The sequence below is a fragment of the Contarinia nasturtii genome, unplaced genomic scaffold (genome assembly GCF_009176525.2).
Source record: "Contarinia nasturtii isolate CC-2019 unplaced genomic scaffold, AAFC_CNas_1.1 Cnas_scaffold_78, whole genome shotgun sequence".
In the NCBI taxonomy this organism is placed as follows: Eukaryota; Metazoa; Arthropoda; class Insecta; order Diptera; family Cecidomyiidae; genus Contarinia; species Contarinia nasturtii.
The window spans coordinates 375,644-391,773 of NW_022197436.1; the positions used below are offsets into that span (position 1 = coordinate 375,644).

Consider the following 16,130-nt stretch of genomic DNA (forward strand, 5'->3'; position numbering starts at 1 on the left):
GTGCTATGCACCAAAATTTAATGCTACAATATCCTTTGTAAATCCATGTTACTTACCGACCTGGTCACACAAAAAGATCTTTACACAAATCATCGGTATTTTTCAGAAATTTATTATCTTAGAAACCCCTTTAAAATTGAACTGCCTTTTTGGTGTGATTTTCTTTTTGACGATGAGTTCCCTTGATTTGGACCGAAACTCTTTTCAATTGAAGTACATGACAATTTGCAGACAGAAAAATTAGATATGAAATTTATTAAACATAGACAATTTCTCGGTTGAACGATTGAAATGTATTTTATACGGAACGTTTGACAGCTTTAAATAGGGTTCTTTTTGCTTGAATTAAAATGAACGCAATGTACTTGCTAGAAATCACAAGCAGCCATGTCAAAAAGTTTCGTATGTTTTTTCCCCTCGAATATGATAAGAGTGAAGAAAGAGCCCAATTTTTGTAACACACGAATGAAATTCATTCAGAAAGCGCTTACCAATTCGTTTTGATGAATCGTCCAATTTTTGCTGCAAATGCACCTTTTTTTGTATTTACACACTCGATGTCACATTTTTCGCTCGAATGACACAGAATTTGATTTGTTATTTTTTTTCACTATTCTGTTAAACACGCATTAAATATTTATACTCTGTTCATTAAAACAATAAAGACAAAAGAATGTTCTTTATCATTTCCAAAAAAAAAAAATGATTATAAAAAATAAAACGCAATTCGATAAACATTCACGTGTCAATTATTTCGAAAACTTTAATTCAGAATATGCATAATAGTTTTGTAAATTGAATTTATAAATTTAAAGAGATTGTAATGCAAAGTCCACGAAAAAAAAAACATGCGAAAGAATATTCAATTTACGAAAAAAAATCATTCGTTTTGATGTGATTTGAATGTTGCTAAAAATGGCCGTTAATTTGTTTGGTCTGCAATTTCGTGGCAAATGGCTAGAAAGAGTGAAAGAAAACCCATTCACGATGAAAAGTGAAATGTTTTGCGAACCATAAATTTTCATTTCCATGTTGAGTAAAAACATTTTTTTCTTCTTTTTAATTCATTCAATAATTCGCCCTACATCCGCAATTACCGCTAAGTTTTCTTATTATTGTTACATTTAGTTTGTTTAATTGTCGAATGAAACGATGTGATTCTCAAGCATTTGTAATCAAAATTTGTCATGCGTATTTCTTTTCCCCTCTATCTTGGTTGGTTGGCATTTGTCGGGCATTTTGGTTTCCTTTTTCCAGACTTTGAGTGTAAATGTGCGCGCGTAAAATAATATTTGTGTGTTGAAAACACTCACACAGTGTTTATCTTTGGAACAGCGTCGACCATTTCACTTGAACGTATTACATTTTATTTTATGTTTCATGTGTTTTTCTTTGCCTAAAGGCAAAGAACTTTGTATAAAATTATCTAACGCCAACAAATCTCCATGAAATCGGATGTGGAATCAAGATTTGTTTTTTTCTTGAATGCTTGAGTTATCAATAAGTTTTAATGATCGAGATAGCATTTGTGTAAACGTTTCGAAATGATGCTATGAAAAGATAGAAAACGATCTCAATAATGGCGATGATGATACAAACAGTACAGTTTTGTTTTTTTTTTTTCATCTTGACAGCTTGTGTTTGTCAGATGAACGAAATATGGTCACGTGACACATTTGCAAATGTGGAATGAACACGTGTAAATTTATGAGTTTTCTTTTTCATTGTTCTTCATACGGCCATATATATTTAGAGTTCATGCTTTTATTTTTAATTTATAATTTGTTGTAGAAAAATAAAACCATCAACATTCCGTTTATTTACTTGATTTACTCTGGCTAGAGTCAAAGTCCGTTCAAGGTCTATCCAAATTGGCATGACTTTCAAATCAAATTCAATTCAACAAGCGCTGCACACTCGAAATATTGGCCTTTTCAAATAACCATTCTCCTTCTCCTTCTCTCTCTCTCTTTCTCTCTCTCTATCGATGTTTGTTCACCGCACACACATCACGTTGAATTATTATTTCATCTATTGAATGCTTTCATTCTACGAACTCTTTACTTGTCACAAAATGTGAAACTCTATAAAATTAACTTAGTTTCCCGTTGTGATAGTTCATTGTTATTGTAAAACAATAAAATTACAAATAGTTGTTTAACGACATCATGCATTGGTGGTGTGTGTGCGCGCGTGAGCATCTTACTGAATCCCATACGAAAACTGAAGCTTTTGTATCAATCAATTTTTTAACGAATGTACGTTTGAGCATTCGACGCGGCTGTCTTATTGCACAGTCTGGAAAATTGAGTGCAATCCAGAACCTCCAAAATCAAAAAAATGAAAACATGCCGAGAAAAATGATTCGTTGCACAAAACGAAAAGAAGCGCAACGAAAAACAACAAATAAAAATAATTGTTATTAATTTAATGTTCCATGAAAAGGTCATTTGGTGATTACTTGTGCGACTATCGTGCGAACCGTTTCTCTCACTGCATTTGCTGTTGTTCTTGGTGTTTACACAATGAAATAACTGAACAAAAACAACAACAAAAACATGAGACTGAGAAAAGTAAATATACGAACCAGCAATATGTATATCCTAACGGTTAAATATACAACTTCGTTATTGGCATCGCGTGCGCGTATACTTCGTTCGCACTGCTAAAATATGAAAATGGTCAAGGACGTGTGGCTGAATGAGTTGAAAAGCTAAAAATTCAAATTGAACGCATGATGATGCTTCGGAATACACACCGGTCAAGGCCGTTAGCGATCGTATTCTATCCAAACTGTGCAAACTGAGTGACAAGCAGTCCTTGATTTCTATTCGAATTGAACACTTAGTGCTTTTTTTTCGTATTTAACTCGTCACAAATGCAAAACCATTATTTACCTGTCTTCAGCTGAAAATTAGACAACAATTGTTTATCTCATTTGTATGAATGGAAAACAAAACCAAACATCAATTGTACTGTAGTTCATTGTGTGAATGAAGTGTAAATTTGCTTTGCTTTTATTGGGAAATGGAGTAAAGTGGTGGAAAAAATGTCCCCCTAGTACAAGCCCCCCACACACTGGTACATCCTATTGATATGGTAGTGGTGGCGAACAACAATGCACTCAATCGCAATTAATTATTGTTATTGCGCGCCAACAGAACTATTTAACAGGATGGGAAAAAAGCGGCAGCATACACACACAAAAAATGTGCAAAAATAGCAAAAATGTTTGGTCGCTTCCAATGACTCTTGACTATATGAAAAACCACGAGAAACAGCCGACACGAACGAACGCAACAAATGCGAGAAAAAAAAAGAGAATTAAACAACACAAAACAATCTACTAACGACCAGAAAACAGCAATCATATACACAACAAAAGTAATAATGATAATAATGCCAATGTCAATTTGTTATTGTTATTGTTGGTGTGTTATTCATTTGTTACTGAAAGGCAAGCGGGCTTGCGCGCGCACACTTTTAGCTCTCCCGACTCTCAATACTACATGATGACGATGTTGGTGTTGAATCAAATGAAGAACTTTGCCGATAAATAAAGAGCAAACATTCTATGTGTTTATTAAATGGAGAGAATTCATTTATAAATATCATGCGATACAAACTCGATAAATTTACAAAACAATCGGTATTTTTCGATCGACATGTCTTTTTTTGCTTTGTTTAAACATCCTTTATTGATAACAGGTACCGAAAGTTTTTAATTCAATGCTAATCGATCAAAAAAAACCCATCAGCATTGGTATCACCTTTTTTGCATCTGAATAAATGAATTGACAACATGCGGGCAGTAAGCAAAACAAAAAAAAAACACATTTTCGAGCTAATGAAAATTTACAGCAAAAACGGCGGAAAAAAATCATTGTTATTTTCTTCAGTTGTAACCTTCACAACGAAGTAGGAAAAAAAATTATATATAACGAATCGAGCGAAACACCTTATCGCTGAATTGGGCATATAATACATGAACCAATTAGGAGGCAGTACAAGCGACAATAAAACAAAAGAACAAGATAAACAAAATAAACAGGGCTTCAGAATAAAATGAGCAACAACATAGCAAAAAAAAAAACTACTATATGGAGGAAATGAAGCGCACAGAATTTAAAAGCACCAACACAAACACATCATGCATAAAATACTCGCTTGATACTTGCTCAGTGTTTTTTTCTCTAGTTTTTTTTTTGTTGGTGTTGTTGTTGTCCAATATTGAGTGGCATGTCATCGAATAAACATGGTGTCGGTTGTTTTTCAATAGAGACAGCATTCACTGGATTTTGAACAAAAAAGCAAACAACTATAATATAAAACATATATGATATTCAAATGACCATGTATCGACTAAACATGGTCCGCGTCTCTTTTCCGCTCACTCGATCTTTCAAACACTCTCTCTTGCTCTCTCAGCACCCCTCATACTCTCTATTTCTTGTCGCTCTTCATTCTATTCGCCAATTTCATTCGTTGCGTTTTCAATTCTATTAAACGGCCTCAAAATGTCAACGTTGCTGGCGGCAAACCCGACGTTTTTTTGAAACGAAAACAATATAACTTTTTCATGAATGAACAAATACATTCATCGAATTAAAAAAAAAGTGTTTAACATGTGACGATACATGTCACACGTTCGCATACAATTCAAACAAAGAAGAAATTCCACAGTCATATTTCTCGGTCGCATTTATGCGAGAGCTTGCACATGAGAGACACACATGTCTCCATGCTCATATAATTAAACAAGAGCAACAAAAGCAACGTGTAAAATTACGACAGACGAGAGAAGAAATGACATGACTTTTAATCGACAATTTACTCAGTTTGATTGGATGTGATATTGCGGCGGTGGTGGCTTTTGTCATCTATAAAAACCAAATGAAAATCTATGACATTTTTTTTTATGAAAGACCTGTTTATTTTGCGAATAAATAAGTGCAACAACGTTCCTATGCCCAATTTATTGGTATGTTTCGTTTTGTAAAAACGATCTACCGGTGATAACACACATAAAATGCTTAATAGGTTGCTTTTACTAAATGGATGCGGTATTTCCCCTTCTGATTTTGGCTAATACTGATTAACACCAGTAATAATTGGATTTTTTTTGCCTTAAGATATTTCGTGTTCTAAAAGAGAAGTACCAAGGCAATAAAATAAACGTCACAAACTTATTGCAAATAATGACACAATATTCGACGAAAGATAACAGAAAAACACACTCCATATGCGATACACAGATATGCAGTCGATGTGTAACCAAAAAAAAACAACAACTCTGTCAATTACATGCTCTCTAACATTGGCGTCGAACTTATTACTCCACATATATGTCAGCCCAATATACACACACATATATATGTATATGCGCGTCATTGCTCGCACCAATGGCGATACATGTGTATATGTGCAAAAAGTGTGCTTGTGCTGTCGTCGGCGTCTACGTCGTCCATATGGTAGCAAAATGAATTCTAATTGAACTAAACGAAAAATGAAATCAGTAGCATTTTGATATTGTTAAATCACGAAGAGATTCTGAATAGTTGTTGTTGTTTTTATCATTGTTGTCGTCTCTTTGTTTCTTACATGCTCGAAAATCTTTTGATTCAATGCGTGGCAGTTCCAAATACTGGCTAGTTTTTTTTTTATCTTATAGCACGTGCGATTGTTCTGGCAATGTGTGAACACTTTCGGTGATTGTATGACGAATATGAGGAAGACGAACAAAAAAAAACACGAATATGTCTGCGCATATCTATGTATGCCTTGAATGCAAATCTACTGAGGGCACTCTCGTTGGGCGCAAAGCATTTTTTTCGTTGCCTTCATTAAAGTCTAGCTATGACGTACGAACCTCTTTTTTTTTTGCTCGCTTCGATACTGTGAGAAACGGTTGCAGAGAATGAAGAAAAATGAACGGAAGTATTTGTAGACCATCAGCAGATAAAATGGCTGTGCGCCGTTTCAATCAATACAAAATTTTCTTGTTTGTGCCGTTTATAAAACAATATCCGAAATAAATTACATGTGGCAGTAGTGTGCGCGTGTGTGTAAGCGTTCGAAGAAACGCCGACGACACTGCAAATCGATTCGAACTAGATATTAACTGGAATCATTGAACACGACATGAAAAGCACTACTACCACATCTTAAGCACAATTCACATTTTTTTTTTTTAATTTTTCTTCGTCTTCGGAATGGGCTTCTTTTAACGTTTTATGTGCAAAAGTGCAAGCATTCAAATTGTTTTCAATGAGAAATAAACAACTGAGAAATTTCCTAAAACCGAGAAATTGAAATTGTCTACGATGTAGATTAGACATTGAATCGCCCCGTTGTTTTTTTATTTGTCTAGCAACAAGTCATGTGATTTGTGTGTGCATCTACACTGACCGCCCAATCAACCAACCAGAGCCAGAACGAAAAAAGTACGAAAACACTCTCAGTACACACATACACCACGCAAATGACTTTAAAACAGAAAGGGAGAAGGAGTGAGAATGATAGAATCGAGCAACAGTTTTGCAAATGTTTGCCACGTCCGGCAATTGAATTTATTTATTTGCCCACGGAACATTGGCCACTAGCAGTGCTTTTTTCGATATGTGTGTTCAAGCAACATTAAATACATTGATTGACGCTCACATTTAATCGTGCACATCTTTTTTCGCCAGCTCTTGTCGTCTGGTCGTGTGTGTGTGTGTGTGTTTTTTATTTTTTCAATGGAGAATTTCAATTGTTTTTCTAAAGCTGTTTGAATTATGTGATTGATTCAATGTTATTGAGAATTGATCATTACCAAATTGGACTTAGCATGAACTGTGTGGTTGGCATCATTGAGAGTCAATTTTGGTAATGACTTTTTTTGTAAAAAAAAGTATTCACAAATTTGATGTGAGTATGTGTTGTTTTATTTCGATTGAAGAGCTTTTTTGTCGCTTTTTCTCTTTCAATTTTATCAGCGTCAAGCACTTTTTTTGTCTATACTTTATCATATTATCGTGTATGATTCATAAATAGAAAGTCTTTAAGCTGAATTTCGTGTTCCATGTGAGAGTGTGTTTATGTTTTTATGAGTTTCGTTATTTGACTATTTTTATACAATACATCTAATGATCTTCGCTAAAGCAAAACAAACAACAACAAACCCGAATGAAATTCGAAACGAACTAATTGCTTAACGATGATCTCGCTTCTGACAAACAACCGTTTCTTTCTTCTTCGTGCCGTTTTTTTCTCTTCTCGCTTAAATTCTTTATTCTTTATCGGAATGTATGAAATTTTTCATTCACACAACAACCGAATCGAAATTGGAACACCGGTAGTGGCACGTATACGCGTGCGCTCCACACATGGACCATACCGCGAAAAACTTGAAATGAAGATGTGAAACATATGAGAGAGACATTCGCAATGATCACATTGAGTAAACGAACACTCGAAATAAAATGTATGCGAACGAAGATGTTGGAAAAGAAGGAGACGTTTCATTCAAATTTTTAAATGATAGGAGAAATGTAAAAAAAAACTTAAAAAAAACAACCGTTCGTAGGGCCATGTAGTTTGTGACATATTTCGCCATGTACACAATTCTCTTTCTTTCACCTTCTCATCAAAGAAGGTGGTCTGAATCATATACACACACTCACCCAACCAACATGTGATAGAATGACGAAATCTTACCAAAAATAAAAACTTCGCTGAATAAAAAATTTCTCCCAGAGTTTGTCTTCGCTGATGATAATATTAATAATGAAATTCGGCCTACAACCTGGTTGCAGCAACATGATTCGACACCCATCACATCATGCTGACGACAATGTGTGGCCGTTATCATCGTCATTCGATCCATCAACGCTGCAACAAATGCGTCTAATTCATTTTCTTCACTGTGGCCCATGTGAAATTCTGTGGCTTCGTCATGATTTGCAAAATATACTATACATGGATCCATTCAACTGCTGCTACTGCTTGCTTTCTTTGCCATTTAAAATATACACTGTCATTGAATTTAAACGAGCCTGCACATACCGCATGAATCATATTTTCACATTATGCATTAATTCGTGTGTGTGTGTGTGTGCGTGCGCCTAAAAGCGTCGCAATTTATCATTGTAAAGCCCACATCAAATATTTTATATGGAGGATTTTTGCTTTCATACATAAATAGCATGTATTGGTATTTCTATGTCTATACTGTACTATATTTTTTTGCATATCAAAATCACTTACCTTCTGACGTTAGTCAGTGTTTTAGGTGCAATAAATCATGTTGAACGGCATGACAGTTAGATCTTGGTGAGCAAGCAAACGATTTTACTATATTATAATAATAATAATTTAAGCTCTCTCTCTCTCTCTCTCTCTCTCTCTCTGGTGCACCATATCCTGATGCATATAACTAAATGCAAAAATTTGTGAACCAATTTAGTGGGGCTCAAATTCCAATATGAAATATTATTCAGTACATTTATTAATTTAATGGGGAATTTTGAGTGTTGACTTAATGATTCAAACTTTTTCGAAATTGAAATCTGTCGACGTAAATGTTGAAATTCAGGATTTAATATTGAAATAGTCACAGTATGGTTGTCGCAATCGTTGTTGTTGCTGTCGTCGTCATGCACCGTTCGAAGCGCCTAATGTCATCGCATTTCAATTTGAACAGAGGCCGAAAATGAAAGAAAAAAAAACTATACCAATTCAGGGCCATTTGAAAAATCAAAATTGGCGTGCATCACAACAACAAAATCGAAGCCACAAAATTTATGACTAGAGAGAGAAAGAGACCGAAATGTTCGCAAATGAACACTTCCATCTTATGTGATCTCGTTTGTTGCACGACTAAGTGAATTTTCAACAATGACTCATCGAAATTAGTTCGGAATAAATGATAATTTGCGATTCATCATATTTTTATATTTCGTGTTATTATTCATTTTGAATGCGAGATTTATTTTGTCGTCGTGTTCGCTTGCCGTCGTTGGTACTGAGCAAGAAATTCGTGTACATACACACATACATCTCTCTGTGATATAGAGAGAACGAATGAAAGACGAATGGTAATGTGTTTGTTGTGTGCAAGAGAGCGAAGGAGAGCTCACATAAAAATATGTTCAGATAGTATGAATTTGAGTAAATACCGTGCAAACAAGCATAAGTACGCAATCGAAAAACTTATAGCCAGAGACGGTTACAACGAAATTACATATGTACACGGTAGCAACGGCGACGACGATGACAACAACAACGATGGTGGCAGCAGTACGCGGCAGCAATAACAGCCACAACAACCATAAATAAATATACCGAGAAAAAAAAAACGTCAAAATGAGATTTACTGACCTACAATGCAAGGTCACAAACAGACGTGCAACACACAAAATAGCAAACAACAAACACGATACACACACACAGTACAGACACATTGGAAATTATTCGACATCGAACTATCTTGTGTATATATTTTTGTTTTGTTTCGTTTGATATTCGGGATACACCAACCAATCGATCGATATGTTCGTATTTCGAGATCGAACCATTCACTATATTTTTTTGCATTATTTTTTGTTTTGTTTTGTTTTGTATCTGCCTGTCTGTCTGTCTTCTCCTTGCTTCACATTTCTTTATATAGTATATCAAAACTCACCAATGTTACCAATCACAATCACATATACGAATTCAATACCTGTCAAAACAATGCCATTTTTACCCGAATGCAAACACATACCATTTCCATCCGGATTAAATGGTTATTACAATCAATAAAGGAATCAAATCGATGGTTCTCGAACTCATTTTCACTGGAAAAATCCAAGTTCCGTTTACAAAATATAAATATGATATACGCCCACATACACATACGTCAATGTGTTCTTTTTGCTTGTTGTATGTTGCAAGGCTTCCGTTTTCTGTTTGCCATAAACTTTTCTAAATCATAGCCCAACATGAAACTGTACGGATTTCTATCGATCAATATAAATATCGTCCGAATTAGATGTTGTTGATTTTGTAAATGCCCCGAAAAATGAGAAACATTGAATGCACGAAAAAGATTGTGTGCTTTTTTCTTCTTCTTTTGAACAGAAAAATGTCGACTATATTGCAAAGAAGACATGCAAAATAAGGCAACAGATATACTGAACGAAACAAAGTAAAGAAAACAAAATATCAACAATGGAGAAGACAATGAAAATCATGCCATGGCACCGAATCGTGATAAAACCGTATAAATAAGCAACCATTTTTTTCGCCATAAATAACATACGCAATTTGCGATAAAATTATGTAATCCGCACCGCGTAACACACACACACACAAATATATATATATTTGTTCGAAATGGTCTGTTTTTTTTATTCGTTATTCGTCGAATTCGATACAAAGTATCCAAGTGAATGCTTCCATTCCAAGACACAATTGAAATTGAAAAGAATTAAATAAATAAATATACAAAAAAAGAGTTGCGTTTTCCAAGAAAACAACATACAAAGAATACAGAAAAATGAACCACGACAAAAAAAAATATGGTGTGATAGTGATACGAAGTGGTTTAGTACAATTCGTTGTGCCGTCACCGTTCTCTCTGTTCATTTTGCACTTATAACATTTTTGTTTTGTATTTAGACGAAAGGTGATTGTCAGATTGTGACGGAAAAATCAATTATGTCTGACGAATTACGAATTAATTTTACTTACACTCAATAATGCACGCACTCTACCTCTACACGAATGAAGTGTACACTTGTGCGCGTACTATATTTAAAAAGTAAAAACTAAAAAGCACAAAAAAAGTGTATATCTATATTTTTTTTATTTTATGTAATTTTGATAGAGATCGCGTCACAGAAAACGCACGTACGCCACCATTATAATTTACCGTCGTTTTCTTTTTTTTTTTAAATTGTATATTTGTGTGCGTGAGCCGTTTAGTTTTGTTTTTCTTTCTATAATTCCTTTATTCACTTTTCATTTGCTTGCTTGCCAATTGCAAAAGCCGCTGGTTTTTTTCCGGTCACTGAATCAAAAAAAAAAAAAATGTGACGACAACTGAAGAAAAATTTACGGCAATTACTTCATTTTATTGATAATAACGAATATATGAATAAGTGTATGAAATAAACTCTTTGCCAATTATACGTTGAAATCTAAAATATATAGGACCGACAGTAGGAGTAACCAAGTGACACATGATGAATTTCAATTAAATGCTATTGTTGTCGATGACGACCGTATGGAAGTGGCCGTGTTTTATTTTACCGCCATGCAAATTAATGTTTGCACATTTTATATGGATAGAAGAAGAATGATGAGACATTTCTGATATGGTTTCTAATTGTGTGCTATCGGTAGCCATAAGATTTTATCGATGAATCCCATCTTTTTCCATATCAATCAAATTCGAAGCCAAATTATGAAGAGAGTAAAAAAAAACACATTTTCCCCCGGGTTTTTGTTCGGGTTCCGGTTGTCTTTCTTTTTCATTTGTGATCTACGTGCCAGCCGGTGTATATTTGTATGAGATTGGAGACTTTTTTTTGCGAATCTCGCTAATGAGCGCCATCTGATTTTAGTGTGAATTAGATGCAAAAACTGAATTTAATTCTGTAGCATTGAAATGAAAAAGTGAAAAAACAACAACAATAGCACGGCCACACAGAGCTGTACATCTATGCGTGCTGATGCATACATACACATATACGCTTTCTTCATTCTTTCATTCCATTGCTATACGTATCTCACTGGTCAACAGATCTATGTAGCCATGTTACTGTTGTTGTTTTTTTTCTCTTTTTCGATTCAATTCATTGTAACTAAATTGAGTTCAACTATGGAATACAAGATGGCACAGATGAGGGGAATTCGCATTTTGTCTCTTCATAGGCTTAGCCGGTTGCTACGTGCTAAGTATTTACACCAACACTGTTCATGTTTGCACAGGTTCAATGTATCACATGCAAACAAACACACATTTCGTCGAGCCATTCCAATGCACTTTGGTTCGTTCCGCTGGTGTAACATTTAAATGCTCACATTTCAACCGACATATAATTGTTGTTTTATGTACAAGCAGACAAAAAAAACCAACAAACTACTGTATGTAACGACGGTCTTTGGTCGATTGGTGAACGAATTTCAGAGGGAAAAAACCCTAAAATGCATCCATTAAAATATTTTACCGTGTAGCGAACGAGAAGACATTTACGCAAAAGAAACGAAAATAAAGACGAGATTTTTGGTTGCAGCTGCTAACCAACACACATACAAATGGAGAAAGACATGCCACACCGGTTGACACAAAGTCAAAGTACGATATGAATGCAGCACTCCATTTTCAAAGATGCACTGAAAATCTCACTTTCCTGAAAAGGAAAAGAATAATACCATTTCTCATAATTAAAAACAAAATAAAACAAATCCGTTTGATTTTGAGAAATTATGATTTCTTTTGGACGATTTGCAATTGAAAGTCAAAGGAGGTTCTTTTTTAATCTAAAAAAATATGATTCGTTCCAATTCTCTCAACATTAGGAAGTTCTTCAGACAAATTAAAATCACTTGAAAATCTTGATTACGCGTTTTTACACTGTAAAGATGATTCATCACAAAACAAAACCATCGAAGAAAAAATGTTTTAATTTATCTTCCTTTCAAAGTTGATTTTTTCTATTGGGATGATTTCCAACAAGTTGCATTCAGTACACAGGTAAAATTAATCTGTGTCTGTTCGAAGAGACTGTGTAATGTGCGCGCGCGCACACACACGTTCTGTTCTTAACATGTGCAAGATCATTTTAGATGGGTTCAAAAAGCATACACACACATATACACTTACTTAAACCCGAATAAAAAAAAGGAGTCTATATGAATGATGATTCTCTCAAAGTTTTTATTAAATACACTTAAAACGATATAATAACAACACCCGAATGCATTTCAATGGCAAGGAATCTGTCGACACACAATGATGATGATCGTCAACAAAACAACAGCACATGAAAATCAATGTAACATCTGCTCAGCATTTCGGTCAAGTCCGAAAAAAATGATCCGATCAACCGAAGAAGAAACATAGAGACATAGAGAAATCACGGTGCATCGGTGCCTGTCGAGAAGCGATTGCATGTACCACTGAAGAAATAATAACAAAATAATATTTTATATGGAAATGTGACTTGAACAGGGGAGAGAGAAAAAAAAAATGTGAATTCACTGTGCGTTCGTTCACCGGATCACATTCAGTGCTGCGCATGATAAATCATCTCAACAAAAATCAAGCACAACCAAACAAAGCCAAAATCAATGCACAATGCCTACATGCAATACAATTCTGTGACGGCCCGCATCAGTGGTATGTGTGAGAGTGCGTCTGAACCGCATCGAGAGAGAAAAAAAGGAAATGGATACATAAACATCATTTAATGGCATGGTAAAGTTCTTGAATTTTCGACTCAACATAAAATAACCAACACCACATCGATACATACATACGTGTATGTGGTGAATTTAAATGCCATTCGTATTTTTCGTCCTTTCAATTGTATTGCATTCGGTAATATCTTTTTTTCTTCTTTCGTTTATTGTCTTTGGTCTACCTTTTTTTTCTCTGCATTTTATTTCTTTGGATTTTGCTCCTTCTCTCTCTCTCTCGCTCGCTCGCTATTCTGAATTCTATTTATGGGTAATTTTTTTCTTCTTTTCATTCTTGTTTTCTCGGCACTGTTTTGTTTTCATATTGGCTTGTATTTTGTTTGTCTTTGTGCCAGGACAGAGAGCAGATGTTCCTTAAAAATGCACACACGACGCACAATCAAAAGCGGACAAAAAAAAGTAACACCAAATATGTGAACACAGGAAAAAAAAATGATCCGAAGAAAAAGAAATCACTAGAAGCGTCGAAAGTGCATACGAAATATCGATTGGACCGTGATTATTTTGAAGCATTAGAAAGAGAGAAAATGAAAGACGAAAGGGACACGGACAACAACACCAAATTGTTTTCGTCAATTTTTTTTCTACTTTAAAAAAAGGTGAAAAAAAAATCCCTAACAAGCTTAATAGGTTTTTGCTGTTTTTTTTTGTCTTGCTCTGTGTGCCACTGCCTCAATTGCTTTAAACAACATACAACCAATCACGTGTTGGCATGCAATACACAACCTGAACCAAAGATGACATGATTGACAAAGTGTCAATATCTCTTGTGTACTCTTGTATGAATCTGTATGTCAATTACAATATACACAAGAATCAGAGCGGAACTGTGCTTGTTTTTTTTTCTCTCACATTCCTTCAAAAAATTGTAATGAAAACATTACATGTCTAAAAATTGCAATTGAACAAAAAAAAAACGTTGCCGAAAATCAACGAATTCCGTTCAAATGCTTAATGATCAGAAAAAATCTCGCAAAATTCATGACTTTGCACAATTCGATGTTGAAAATATGAATAATAATTTGTTGCCTCGCATTTATCATCGAAATGAAAATGTGACTAATTTTCGCTGAATTATACGCGAGGATCTTCCTTTATTCTTTTCAAATCCCGTACGATTTTGGATTTAAAAATAGCCGCAGATAGTATATATTTACATGGCATCCATAAAGTGTCATTGTACATTTTAAAAATACACACAATTTGACAGAACAACGTGAACGAGGCTAAGCACTCACAAACAACACGTTTGATTGCATATACAAATGAGAAGAGAGCAGTAAAAAAACGAATCGAAAATGATCTCAATAAAGTTTGCACTAAATTTAGCAGAATGCTTTGATAAAAACCTTTGTTGTCCAACCACGACCTAAGCAAAGAAATAAACAATCTCAATTTCCTTGCCATTCTTTCATCCTTTTCTCCTCATGCCATTTACCTATTCGTTTCTATTGCTTTGGTTGTGTGCTATTTGTTGAAAGAAATATAGATAGCGCAAGTGCAGTCTATGCCATGATTTTGAGTTAAAAAAGTGCATCAACAAAGCAACTCTGTTGGCCGCCGATCATCACTTGGCTGATAGAAAAAAAGAGAGATAGAGATATATATAAACTCGTAGCCTTTCAAAAGCTATTGTTGTAATTATGTGTGTGATTATCGTGTGGTTCCACTTCACTCGTCCGTGTTCTCTTGTGTCCATGCATTTAAAACAAAACGAAAACCCATCACAATCAATGCATCTATTTTATATCACATATTTATTTATATACAAAAAAAAATTCATTTTAAATTCGAAGCCATGAAGCAGACCAAGTGCGGAAGAGTGGAAAAATGAATCGTGTTTTTTTTATTATTGTTTCTGCTGATGATGATGAAAATCGCAGATACACAAAGAGCCCGATATTTTTCTCGATACTAAAAATAAACGTTAAAAAAACAATCGATAACAAATGAAACCTGCTATGTAACAGCACTAGTAGTGGCAGCACATCAATTTGCACATTTGAGTGTTTCGAACAATATAACAGATCAGTCAATTCCGCTAATACCGCTATTCATGTATTATTTTGCACCTATTTAAAAAAAAATTGCACCATACGAACATTGTTTAACATTTTAATTGAGGTCTTTACTACGGTTTTCTCTGGTCTGAATTAAATATAACATGGACATCGGCAATAATAATGTCATTATCTGCTGTAGAAAAAAAAAACAATGTTTCAATGCATTAAATTTGATATTTACCGATTTGTTACCGATTATGACGGTGATTATTATTTATTTGTGTTTGCCGTTTGCATATATGCACAGTGAACAAATTGCATATGATGAGCTTTACAGCGAAAGCAAATACAAATGAATGTAGTTAATATTTCTGAATTTCCGTGATGAAAAAAATACTGTATATTTTGTTGTTGCAATATTCAATTAGATAAACCGGAGGCTACTCGAAATATGATTAAAATCCAAACCACATTGACCTGTCAAAATTGCGCTGTTTGAACAAATTTATTCAATTTCGAATCGGTGGCGATGGTAAACGCTTCCAATAAACCGTCACTTTATTTAACCTTCTATAAAAAAATATCTATATATAAGTCGATAATCACGTGCATTCAGTTATTATATTTAAGATGCTATCACATTTTAGAGCCGTATAACAGCCACCGTCTCTTTTATGGCGC

The 16,130-nt window shown here is 34.4% G+C and overlaps 1 protein-coding gene across 2 annotated transcripts in view; it reads left to right on the forward strand.

Moving 5' to 3' along the window:
* Nucleotides 1-16,130, forward strand: part of LOC116351056 (RNA polymerase II elongation factor ELL2) — a 66,834-nt gene that overhangs the window by 24,810 nt on the left and 25,894 nt on the right. The gene's annotated exons all lie outside the window — the stretch shown is intronic.